Below are 13,722 nucleotides of genomic sequence, written 5' to 3'. Positions count from 1 at the left end.
ACAAACATTTGGGGGCTCTCTTTAGTAATTACAAGACTCTAAAGTTGAGAAACTGGATAGCTAGGTACAGATGAAGGTTAGTCCCAAGGTTTTTGCAGTAACAGGGGCAGAAGATAAGGGTTACACAACCCTTATCAGAGATCAAGGTGGCTGGATTAAAGTTCAGAGATTTCAGGTATTTCCCTGTCTACTCCAATACACCAGAAAGCAGAAAGGAATATTTATATCAAAATCATCCCTTAAATGCTGATTTCTCAGTTACAAAGCTATGAGTAATGTTCCTTTCGTATTCTTTCATTATATTTCCTCCCTTATAGTTTTCTAATATTTTCACACTTTCTTTCAGTGTAATTCAACTGAAACTTGCACTTCCTTTATCTTTTTTTCTTATTCTATTTGAGATTAATATTGTTCGGTGTTGACAAAATGAGTTCAATATTGTTTATCCCACCCACACCCACATGTCTCTAGGGAACACTCAGTTCTAAAATATATCTATCCTGTAGGGTACACATATTTGCCAGATTCACCCAGACATTTTCAACTACCTGCAAGAAAATTTTGCATGTAGCTACAGTATTTGGCAATGACAGAGAAATGACTAATTTCTTAGTAATTACTTTTAATAATTTTGTGAGAAATGCTATAGGAGATAGAGAATAATGACATTTTGGCAGAATGAATATCAGGTTAAAATTAGTGCAATCTTAGGCTGACAATCACAAATGCACAATCAAAACACACTATTCCCTGGGCTTGCCCGTGCAAAAAAAATAAAAGAAAACACCAACGCAATAAAGACTGGGACAAAGTGAACACAAGTACGATATAGCAGGTACATGGGCCCAATTGCTTCATGTCCCAGTTGGGTGATCCTGGACAGTTTGAGTGCCTACAGAAGAAAGCAATAAAGAATGATGAGAAACATAAAATTCTGTCAAACAACTTACCGAAGGAGTTTGATATATCTAATGTAGAGATTGGGTCATAGTAGCTTTTGCCAGACACCTAAAGATCTGTCAGGTGTATGAGAAACTAGATTTAAATTTTATTATAACACAGGAAGTATAAAGGACCATGGATGGGAATTACAGTGAGTCAGATTTTGGCATAATATTTGGAATAAATCTCTAGTAAGCCAACTCTCATTAATTTAACATTTGAAAACCCACAATTAAATTACGATGTAATACATACGAAACTATTGCTATGGTCAAAGTGCTATAAAATCACAAAGAGAGATCAGAAGTGGGTTTGAGTTCTACACAAGGCGGGGGATAGGCAGCCAGCAAAAAAAGGCTATGCTTTTAGTTGCATTATGAAAGTTGACATGTAACAGGTGACAGAGGTGCAGAGACACCCAAGGCTGAGATCGCAGTCTGAATAAAACTTGTTTGAGCTGTTGAACATCAGAAAGTTTTATCTCAGGACAGAGAAGGGTATTTGCCTCAGTGTCTTCATAGCAATTTGGTGGAGATGCCATAGAGATTATGTAAAATTAGACTAAATATCCTTTAGTAGTATATTAAACAGAGAATCCGTGATTTCTCTGGTAAAATGAGTACCCTGCCTTCTCCCCAGCAGTGCCACATTTCTTTCTCTCTTCCAATTATTGCCATGATTTGCCAAGTTCCACTAGTTTTGTCTATGTTTAAATGGGGTAAATGTACTTCTCTTTTGGAATGTTCCTTGAAATGCACCCTAGAATTCAGTACAACTTCAGATTACCTCATTTTTTGACCACCTGAGTTAAAATTAGATTCCGAAGAAATACAATCAAGTATTTTCCTTGTGCATCAGCATAATCCCGTGTTCTGCCTCCAGAATGGATACAATCTTTTTAAAAATTAGAAATGTGGAAAACACCATTGCAGAGTGAAGTCCATACTTGTTTCAAAGTTCTTTACAAACCAGTTCTCTGAACAATTCCTCAGGTTTAGCAAACAGGCCTAATTATCCCACAGCACAACAACCACTCTTGCTTGTCTGTCTTTGCCTTGTTTGACTTCTCACCCCTTATCAATTTCTCTGTTAGTTAATCTTCAAGACCCAGATCATATCCCAAAACTTTCATTATGTTTCCTCTGTGTATGTCCTTACACATATCTTTAAATCCACTGGGAAATTATCCATTTCCTTTTAGTATATTGTAAATGGTTCTGCCTTATCTTATATCTCGTAGCTTGACTTGTCATTTAATGAATAGGCCATGCCTCCCCAACTATTCTCAGAACTCCTTGAGGGTCTAATTTACATCTATCACTCAAGGTTCTTAACAAAGTTCTTTGTGTAACTATTATTGAATGAATTGTTATTGGTAGGCTAGCTGGAAGACTGGATATTTAAATAGAAAACTTTCTGTCTAAAAGAGGAATATATAGGAAAAAGGAAATTTGAGTCAGAGAGAAAAGTTTAAAATGCTCCTTACAGAAGACTAAAACAAAAGAAATTCAAAGAAGGCCAGCATAGGATTAGATAGTGTCTGGTGTTAAATCTATGTACTTGTATCACTGGGTATTTTGCTGTGTGAAATGCCAAAACTGTCTTCTGTTTCTCTGTTGAGCAGTTACCCCTGGGAAGAATTCTTTCCCTTTAAATCAAAAACAAAGCCTATACTGGCTGCTATATTCTGGGGCACAGCTTGCTTTGAAAATAGAAGTTGGGCAACCTGAAACTATTCTATGGGAAATGTCTGAGCACAAAGAGAGATAAAAGGGAAAGCGAAAGGCCTGAGGTTGCATTAGGAATGAATGCAGGGATGATGGATGATGGGTCCTGAAATTAGGTCCAGTCATCTGGGGAAAGGCAGTACTGGCTGAGCCTGAAAAGGGAATTTAGAAGAGACAAGTCTGCTATGATATCCAGATATCCGACTGAGGGGAACCCCAATATTCTGGCTTTATCCCTACAACTAAATGAGGGTTGAAGACCTCCAAAAGAGCAGATTCATAGAAGATGGGTCTTACAAATTAGATCATTTCAGTATATTACTATGGTAAGGGGTCCAGACCCAAGATAAAAAAGACATTGCTAAAGAATCAAACTACCTTTTCTATACTTTTCCTCTCTCACCTATCAGTTCTTTTCAAAATATGTGTATAATCTGTAAGTGGTATTATGACTTGCACTGACAGGGTTTCTGCCCCAATTTTTCAAAGGTCTTACATGACAATGTATCACAGGGTGGCCTGAATCTGTCTATGCAACCAGGTTTCAGTCCTCAGAAAATTCAGCCTGAGAAACATTAAACTTAGAGCTCTCTTTGGTGCTGAAACTTTTCTGCTAGAACCATACAACCACCTTGAAATCCGACAGGCCTCGCTGACTCTGACTGGGCAATCAATTTAATTCAACGATGCTCAATTCAATTCAACTCTATTCAGCAAGGTTTATTGTTAGGTGAAGCATTTCTGAGGCTGCTTGTGAGAACTTAATGAAAATAAGCTACATACAGACTTTATTCAGAATGCTTAAAATGTTAAAGAGGAGACAAACATGTCAACAACCAGCAGTCCTGACAAACAGAAAGACTTGTAAGTAACTAGCAGGGGGAGCTGAGAAGAAATTATTAATTCTGACTGGAGATAACAGAAAAAGATTTCATGGGTGACAGGGAATTTAAGGTGAGGTTTAAAGGTTCTTTATTTTTTTTTTAGCAAGGGAAACAGCTGTTAATCAGAAGGCACAGGCTGGCTCTATACATCTACATCTGGAATTCTGAGAATTTGGGCTTGTAGCCTGTGGCTTTATGTTGATGGACTGATTCATTTATTTATTAAAAAAATACATTTTGAGTGATTCATGTGTGCCACAAATCACATACTGGAGACTTATCATACAGTGCTTCTGCTATATGCTATCTATTTCTTCTCACTTTGGCCAGAAGTTTTTGTACTTTCTTAATATACAAAATGTGAGAATCAATTTATCCACTGAAGGAAATGGTATGGTAAAAACGTACATATTCTTGTTTAAAAGGATAAAATGATGAGTAATCATCATAAAGATATTTCGGCAGAAAAAGCATATTTTCTCCCGCAAAATAACTAATTTTACTCCTGTGGTTTTTATCCATAATGAATATTTCTCTGTACCTTTGAAAACTAAACACATTGTATAGAAAAATCCCAAGCAAACTATATACATAACAAAATAGTATTACTCATTTTTCTAAAAGCACCTTTTTTTTTTAAAAAGAGAAGTTGTGGATCTATGGAACAATCATGTATAAAATACAGGATTCCCCTTTCTTTATTAACAGAAAGTCACATAGGCTACAAGCCCAGATTCGCAAAATTCCAAGTGTTAATACATGTTTTACAATTGCTGTGGTACATTTGTTACAATTGATGAAAGCATGTTTTAACAATTACTATTTTATAACTATTGTTAACTATATTCCATAGTTTAACTCAGATTGCACCATTTGTGTTTTTCTGTTCCATGAATATTTAAAAAAAATATTCTAGTACCATATATATAACATAACTTTCCCCCTTTAAACCACATTCAGATATAGAAGTATTGTCAATGATTTTGATGGTTGGGTTCTGGTGTCTGCTTGGCCAGGTGATGGTGCCCAGCTGTCAGGTCAGGCAAGCACTGGCCTAACTTTTACTGCGGGGATAGTTCACAGCTGTTAGAGAAACAAGGAGGCTGATTTATTAAATCATGACTCAGTTGATTGCAGCTGCGACTGATCACATCTACGAGCAAGTAAGGGCATGTCTTCCGCAAACTACTTAATCCAAGCAGCTGAATTTGATCCAATCGGTTGAAGACCCTTAAGGGAGAAGAGAATTTTCACTGCTTCTTCAGCCAGTGAGCCTCTCCTGTGGAGTTTGTCCAGACCCTTCATCAGAGTTGCCAGCTTCACAGCCTGCCCTGTGGATTTTGGACTTTTGCATTCTCTTGGTTGTGTGCGATGCTTTTACAAACCTGATATTTACAGTTCTCTCCTGTTGGTTCTGTTTCTTTAGAGAACCCTGACTAAATCAATGATGCACACAGTGTTGTGCTGCCATCACCATCGTCTATGACCAGAACATTTCAATTTTCTAAATAAGAATTCTGTGCAATTTAAGCCTTGACTCTCTATTCCCTAACCTCATCCCATCTTCTTGTTACCCTATATTCTCCGTTGCAAGTCGGCAGGTTCGCTTGCTCAAATTCATTCATATCAGTGAGGTCATAATATCTGTCCTTTTTTTAGCTTAATATTATGTGTCTTCAAGGTTCACTCATGTTGTCACATGTGTCAGAAATTCCTTCCTTCCTATGGCTGAATTATTTTCCAGTGTTTGTACATAGCACTTCATTGGATGACGTACTCTTGGATTGTTTCATTTTTTTGGCAATTGTGAATAATGCCACTATGAACATCAATCCATATACAAATATCTGTTCTAGCCTGTGCTTTCAATTCTTTTGGGTATACACCTTGAAATAAGATTGCTTAGTCATATAGCAATTCTATACTAAATTTTCTGAGGAACTGCCAAACTGTCTTCTACAAAGGCTGCCTCATTTTAGATTCTCGCCAGCAATGAATGAGTATTCATATTTCTCCACATCCTCTCCAACACTTGGAATTTTCTGTTTTTGTTTCCTTAAATAGTAGTAATCCTAGTGGGTGTGAAATGGTATCCCACTGGAGTTTTGATTTGCACTTCTCTAATGGCTAACACTGTTGGGCATATTTTTGGTACTTTTTGGTCCTACCTATATTTTTTTCTATGGAGAAATATCTATGCAAGTCATTAAATTGGGTCATTTGTGTTCTGTTGTTGGATTGAAGGATTTTTTTATATATATCTAAATATCAAGCCCTTATCAGATATGTAGTTTTTAAGTATTTTCTCCTATTCTGTTGGTTGTCATTTTACTTTCACAATAAAGTTCTTTGTTGCATAAAAATATTTTAATTTTGATCTGTTTTTTTCTTTTCATGCTTATGCTTTGGGTGTAAGTCTAAGAAATCATTGTCTAACATAAAATCCTGAAAAGTCTTCCCTATATTTTCTTTGAGAAGTTTGATAGTTCAGGTCTTATATTTAGGTCATTGATCCATTTTGAATACATTTTTCTATATGGTGTGAAATGGAAATCCTCCTTGATTCTTTTGCATAAGAAGATCCAGTTTCCCCAGCACCATTTGTTGAAAGATTGTTCTTTCCCTGTTCTGTGATCTTTTATCCCTGATTCAAAAATCAATTGACTATAAATAGGAGCGTTTATGTTTTGAAGCTCTTATGTACCCCAGAAAATATGTTCTTAAAGCTAATCCATTTCTGTGAGTGTGGCTGCATTGTAAGTAAGATATTTTGTTGAGAGTATCTTAAGATGAGATGTGTCCTACCTCATTCAGGATAGGTCTTAATCCTCTAACTGGAGTCCTTTATAAGAAGATGAAAGACACAAAGAGAAAAGCCAGAGAAGCTGAGAAAGAAGGACAACAGAAAACAGAGAGAAGGCAGAGAACTACACAGGAAGCCACTGAAGCCAAAAGCTGGAAGCAACTAAGCCTGGGAGAGAAGGAAGAGTCCAGCAGACATCACCGTGGGCCCTGAGGATCACCAGTATTTAGTCTTCCAGGAGAAAGCATCACTTTTTGATCCCTTGATTTGGTCATTTTCATGACCTCAGAACTGTAAACTTGTAAGTTAACAAATCCCCATTGTAAAGCCAACTCATTTCTGGCAAATTGCATTTTATCAGCTTTAGCAAGCTAGAACAGTGGATTTCTAAGTTTTAAATTTGATCCATTTGTCCATAAGTCTGCCTTTGTGTCAGTACCTGCTGTTTTCATTACTGTGGCTTTGTAACAAGTTTTAAGATCAGAAATGTGCATTCTTCAAAATTGTTCTTTCTCAATATGGCTTTGGCTTTTTTTGGGCCTCTTACCCTTCCATATAAATATGATGAACAGGTTTTCCATTTCTACAAAGAAGGTTGCTGGAATTTTCAGTAGGATTCCGTTGAATCTTTGCATTGCTTTTAGGAGGATTGACGTCTTAACAACATTGGGTCTTGCACTTCATAAACATGGAATGTCCTTCTATTTATTGAGGTCTTCTGTGATTTCTTTGAGCAATATTTTATAGTTTTCTGTGTATGAATCCTTTACATCCTTGCTTAGACATATTCCTAGATATTTGAATCTTTTAGTTTCTATTGTAAATGGATATTTAAAATGTCTTCTGATTCTGCTTATGAATAGAAATACTGATTTCTTCTTCTGATTGTTCATTGCTTGTGTATAGAAACACTACTGATTATTGGGTATTGATCTTGTACTTGTCTACTTTGCTGAAATCATTTATTAGCTCTAGGAGCTTTGTCATGAATTTTTCAGGATTTTATCTACATAGGATCATGTCATCTGCATGTCATAAGGAAAGTTTTACTTTTCCTTTCCAATTCAGATGACCTTTATTTCTTTTTTCTGTCTAATTACTCTGGCAAGAATTTCTGGTACAATATTGAATAACAGTGGTGACAGTAGGGTACTTGTTTTCCCCTGATCTTAAAGGCAAAATCTTTCAGTATTTCACCATAATTTATGCTGTTGACTATGGGGTTTTCATAGATGTCCTTTATCATGTTGAGGAAGTTTCCTTCCGTTCCTATTTTTCTAAGTGTTCTTATCAAGAAGATGTCACCATGTGCCTTCCCATGAGATGCTAAGTAAGCCCGAACCCAGAGATTTGCCTGGAGAAGCTAAGTGAAGGCCCCCAGTTGCTTAGAGAGGAATCCATTGGAATGAGAAACTGGAAGCAACAGAACAGGGAACAAGGACAAAGATGCTGGCCATGTGCCTTCCCAAGTGAAAGACAGGAGCCTTTTATTAGAATAAAGAAAAGGATTCTCTGGATCCTTTAGTTTGGACTTTTTTAAAGGCCTCAGAACTATAAACTTGTAACTTAATAAATCCCCTTTATAAAAGCCAACCCATCTCTGATATATTGTATTCTGGCAGCTTTAGGAGACTAAAGTAGATTTTGGTACCAGAGAAGTGGAGTGCCACAATTTGCAAATACCACGCATTTGGAAAGGCTTTATACATGGATAAAGGAGGGATTCTGGCGGAATTGTGAGAAGGTGTATAGAAAAGGCCTGAGTCGCTTTGAAGAGACTGCTGGTAGAAATGTGGAATCTGAATATACTTCCAACAAGGCCCAAGCCAAAAATGAGGTATGTGTCATTTATAAATTTGAAGGAAGGTGATCCTTATTTTAAAGTGGTAGAGAATTTGGCAAAATTACATGCTGGTATTGGATGGAAGGCAGAATTTGAGAGTGATGAACTTAGATATTCAGCAGAAGAGATCTCCAAGAGTTCAAATATCCCTCTACTTCCCAGGAAAGAGAACTTCTCCATTTCTGAGGTGTGTAAAGTAGGTAAACCTTTGCCCTAGGCCATGCACCTGAGTTGCTTCTTACACTGTTTTTCTAGTTCAAGCTGCTTTTTCCTGGAGGGAAAATTCCAGAAGGGGAAATCAAAGGAGTTTCCCAAGTCAGTCCTTCCCAACTGGAACAAGGCCAGAGACCCAGGAAGATGGTGCAGAGTGGATCCAAACTGCCCAGGAGAGGGCATAAGTTAGGGGCCAATTAGGGCAACAGAAGCTTCTTCCACTGCTCCCCAAAGCTGCTCTTTCTTGACCTGCCCAGCAAATGTATCTCTGGGGAATGTTGCTTTCTTTAAGTTTCCTCCACTGCCTTGACCTGGAAGTTTTAGAACAATGGTCACCCTGAGAACTGTGTCCCTAGTGATCTGTTGTCACTACTCCAAAGCTGTGATCAGCGATCAGCCTGTGCCTACCTCATATTTTGAAGATTTGAAGTTTTATGTCCTTTTCTCACTCTCACAAGCTACACTGAGGCTATACCCCAATATGGGATGCTGCAAAGGTGGGGAATGGGTGCCGGTAACCACCGCAAAGAAAGTGCGATTTATTGGTCTTTACTGTAATTTACCAGTCTCTTCCTCTGCTCTTCTTTGGATGCTGTGTAGTGGTATGCTGGACTCTGGGAATTTGAAATAGTTGAGTCAGAAAGTTTCTTCCTGTTTAATAATTATTCTGCTGCAGGGATTGTTTCCTGGATCTTCCTATTCTGCCATCATCTCATAATCCTTTACAAAGCATCTTCAATTTAGACACCTAAAGAAGAGAGATACTATATCTAGATTTTATAATTTTCCTATTACTCTTTCTATGTCAATTTAGATGTAGAGATAGACTGATAGATAGACAGACAGACAGAGGGTTAGATAGAGAGGTCAGTAGCTACAGATGGATAAACAGATATTAGATAGATAGATATAGATAGATGCATAAGATATACACCCACTTATGATTAACAGAACACTTTTGCAAATTTGTGAATATGGGACATTCTCTTAAAACTTTGTGATGTATCAAGTATTTTGTCTTTAAAATAATAAATTCTTCAGCTGAAAGTTAACATAAAAAATTAAGAATCAATGACTTAGTAGGGGATTCAAAATGCACGTATATGAGGCAAAGGAAAAGTCTCAGAGTGATTATATTTGATAAAATTTCGTAAAGCTTTCTTGCTCTCCCCACCAGCATGCCCACCCACCATTATCAAAGAAGCCTATAATCCCTAAATGATGCTGATCATTTAGAAGGGAAGGCCCTAGTGAGCTGAGTTAGTTATCAATGATAAAGAACAGATACTGGATTTTGAAGTTTAAGTCAGGAGATAGGAAATTGTGGGGATTGGAAAACAATAATGAAACTGGTGGTGTCAACACAAAAGCTGTGCCTGTGGAGGTAATATGAGACAAAGCTCATGGGGTGGGGCAAGTGGGCGCTGGCCATAGAGAACCCTGGACATTTGTAGCAGTGATGTTTGGGCTCCATCTTGAAGACAGTGAGGGCAAGTCCTTGTTTGAATTGTCCACAATCTGGACATATGTGTTTTTCTTTTTTCTATGATAATCTACAGTAAGAATCATAACTTTCAATTTAATAAAGAATTAAAAATGTAATATGTTGTCTACCTTGCACTGAATAATATGAAAAATTGTGCCTGGAGCAAAACGTAAAATTTCCACATATATTAGATTTTTTTTTTCAGGGCCTAGTGGCTCATTTCCTGACTCAATTATTTTTACAATTATACTTACAGCCAGAAAAGAGAGTGGACTAAGAAGTTTCTAAGCCTTGGATTCTAGAAATACAGAAGGTATTTATTTCAACTCCAGAAAGCTTTGTATTACAGAACCAGCAGTGGTGGTGGTCATTTATTTGCAAAATTCACTGTGATTCAGTATTTGCAATCCTGGCTTCCAGTTAGCATCTCAGGTTATGGATAGCTCAAGACCTAGCAAAATGGTGAAGAAATATGTAGTCTTAAGCAGTGTTTATTAAATTTTAATGTTCATATGACTCCTCTGGGTATCTTGGTTAAAATGCATTTTCTAATTCATTAAATCTGGGCAAGTTTGAGAATCTTAATAAATAACTAATGAGCTCCTAGATGATGCTGGTGCTTCTTACCCATGGATTACCTTAAGTAGCAAGGATCTGGGTGGCAGGAGAAGGGCCTGTAGAGAGGGAGGGAGAGAGAAATCAGTGTGAGAGAATTGATAGTTCATTCTCCAGCTATGTGAATCATCTAGATGAATTGTTTAACTCTTGGGAGTTTTAAATTCCTCTTTTCAGGAAGAGAAAAATACAGAAAAATCTGATCATACATTGTGATATAAGACAATACAGGCCTCTTGAAACTTTTAAACTATATTTATTAGTTCTGTGCCTTAATATAAAGACAAAAAGGTTAGTTTTCAACTCTAATTAATGAAATCCAAGCTAGCAGGAATGATTAAATTATAGAATTTAATATCCTTCTTTGGAAAAAGAGGATTAAAAAAGGAGGATACTTATCAAAAATGTTAGCAGCCAGAGCCAAACATACACTGGGGGGAGATGAGAGAGCAAATATATCAGCAAGATTACCGTATTTTCTAAGAAATAACTTGATATGACCCATTTCCTATATTGTTTGGCATTTGCCTGAACCACACAGTAAATATAATTTCAGACATTTTGAATGCTGCCTACAAGTACTGTATAATTTTTCAAGTCTCATGTTGAATACACATTTCTAAAGGGTTTAGCTAAATATAAAAAGTCCAAGCAGATTAATTCTTTTTTTAAGGTTTTTTAAAAATATATTTTTATTGATAAATCTTAACGTGTAAACATTCCATACATGGTGTAAAATCAGTGGCTCACAATATCGTCACATAGCTATGTATTTATTATCATGATCATTTTTTAGAACAGTTTTATCACTCTAGAAAAAGAAATAAAAAGAAATAAGAAAAAAACTCATACTTACATACCTCTTACCCCTCCCTCTCATTGCCCACCAGTATATCCATTTACCCAATTTAATTTAACCTTCATCTCCCCCATTATTTGCTTATTTTTTATTCATATTTTTTACTCATCTATCCATACCCTAGATAAAAGGAATATCAGACACAAGGTTTTCACAATCACACAGTCACATTGTAAAAGCTGTATTGTTATACAATTGTCTTCCATAATCAATGCTGCTGGAACACAGCTTGACATTTTCAGGTACTTCCCTCTAGCCACTTCAATGCATCATAAACTAAAAACGGATATCTATATAATGCATAAGAATAACCTCCAGGATAACCTCTTGACTCTGTTTGAAATCTCTCAGCCACTGAAACTTTATTTTGCCTCATTTTTCTCTTCTCCCTTTTGGTCAAGAAGACTTTCTCAACCTTCGATGTTGGGTCCCTTCTCATCTCAGGATTTCTGTCCCATGTTCCCAGGGAGAATTTATACCCCTTGAAGTCATATCCTACATTGTTGGGGGGGAGGAAGAGGAGGACAGTGAGTTGACTTTCCACTTTGGCTTAGTGCGAGAGGCCACAAATGAGTCACAAAAGAGGTTCTCTGGGGGTGCCTCTTAGGCCTAATTTTAAATAGGCTTAGTCCATCTTTTGCAGGAATAAGTTTCATAATGGTGAACCCCAAGATTCACCTATTGATTTGGTTGTTCCCACTGCTTGTGAGAATATCAGACATTTCCCAAATGGGGAAGTTGAATATTTTCTCCTTTCTCCCCAGTGCCCCAAGGGAACCTTGCAAATACTTCCTTATTCATTGCCCAAATTACCCTGGGATATATCGGAGCATCACACTAACCCGGATAAACCAAAAAGACTCACGCCTTATTTAAGACGCCATGTACTTATGGTGTTCAACTAAACTGACTACACAAGTTAAATTAGATAATGCACTTCCCCAAATATAAGTTTTACACCAAACAAACATCTCTCCCTTTGGTCTCACACAGAAGTCGAAGTTTTGAAATGTGGAGGATACCATCCTTTACTCTGTACAGGTAAAGGATTTACCTTAGTCCTATCCAGATCAGCTTCATTCATATCTCTACTTGAAATTAGATCCCTTTTTCAAATTTTTGAACAGTCCCTTTATGGGGTACTGCTGATTTTCATTGCTTCAGAGCTCTAATTCTGAGTCTCAGGTGTCACATAAATACCTGAAATTTCTGGGAACAACCAGGTTATAAACAATCAGCTCAGTACAAGCAGATTAATTCTTATCCTTATTGGTTTCCTTTTAAAATTATGGTGAAGTCAAGCTGTGTTCTACTTTAAAGTTCTCAAGGCATTCGTATTGATTAGCCTATTGAATAGTTTAAAGTGGCCAGAGATATCTGAAAAGGAATAAAATCTTGCTAAGGAAACTTTTGGGAGTAGATTTCCTCCCTTTGCATATTTCTGGTTTCTAATTCTGATATGTAGTGATGAAGTCCTAACACCTCTCAGTCCTTCATTTTGCTACATTTTGAATCAGACGAAATGCAAAATCCTTAAATATTGAAACAACAGGCAATTCTCATTTAATTATTTTTCTTAAATTGTTATCCTAGCCATTACAAAAATGCTTGGACGCAACCTTTACGAACAAAAATGTTTCTCATTTTTCAGAAAATGGTAACTGATGTTTAAAAACTTCAAATAAAACGAGGCAGTTCAAATAAAATTAAAATTAAGTTTAATTTTGCTAAAAACTGATCCCAATGTCTTGCTGCTTGTATAAGAAGGTAAATTTGAAGTCAGCCTCTGACCTGGTCGTATATATATATATCTTTAAACAGCCAATTCATTTCACCCTTTTGTTTTAATGGCAGCTAATGCTGAAAATATAGATTTACCATAGTAAGTAGTAGCTAAGAGATTTAGAGCATTCATAGTTTTCTTTCTTTCTCTCTCCCCCCACCCCATCAGTGTAAGATTGTGTCAGTAAATTCCAGAACTCTCTCATCATTTCCTTCTCATTCTTCAGTCAAAGCCCATGTTTGGCAAGTACAGAATCTTAATTTTGCCTACTTTAATGAGAAAAACAGTACATTCTAGGCTTCAGTTTTAAAGTTGTTTGTTCTGAAACAACCTTTATAAGAAATTTGCTTTTATTCAGCTTATCTGAAGAATTCTAACTGCAGAGGAAAGTAAAATTCAAGCCTTAGATCCAAGTTCTCTAATTGAAAAAGTAATGTTGTCTCCTTCTAATATTCTGTTTCAGAATTGCATCACGACTAAAACAATTTTCTTTTCTTTTTCTTTTTTTTTACCAGCAAGCTAAATGGGGACTGCAGCATTCCTAGCTGAAAGACATACTAATTGATA

At 36.5% G+C, this 13,722-nt stretch overlaps 1 long non-coding RNA gene across 1 annotated transcript; it reads right to left on the bottom strand.

Annotated features, from left to right (window-relative positions):
• Positions 1–602: 602 nt before the first annotated feature.
• On the bottom strand, positions 603–13,321 carry LOC143676037 (uncharacterized). The gene is made up of 3 exons (XR_013171775.1): positions 13,251–13,321; positions 10,537–10,572; positions 603–892 (listed from the first exon to the last, which is right to left on the bottom strand). It is a non-coding gene; the product is annotated as an uncharacterized LOC143676037 (long non-coding RNA).
• Positions 13,322–13,722: the final 401 nt, after the last annotated feature.

Source organism: Tamandua tetradactyla, chromosome 3 (assembly GCF_023851605.1).
Source record: "Tamandua tetradactyla isolate mTamTet1 chromosome 3, mTamTet1.pri, whole genome shotgun sequence".
Taxonomy (NCBI): domain Eukaryota; kingdom Metazoa; phylum Chordata; class Mammalia; order Pilosa; family Myrmecophagidae; genus Tamandua; species Tamandua tetradactyla.
The sequence above is the reverse complement of the archived record's forward strand: the minus strand, read 5'-3'. Positions and strand labels throughout refer to the sequence as shown.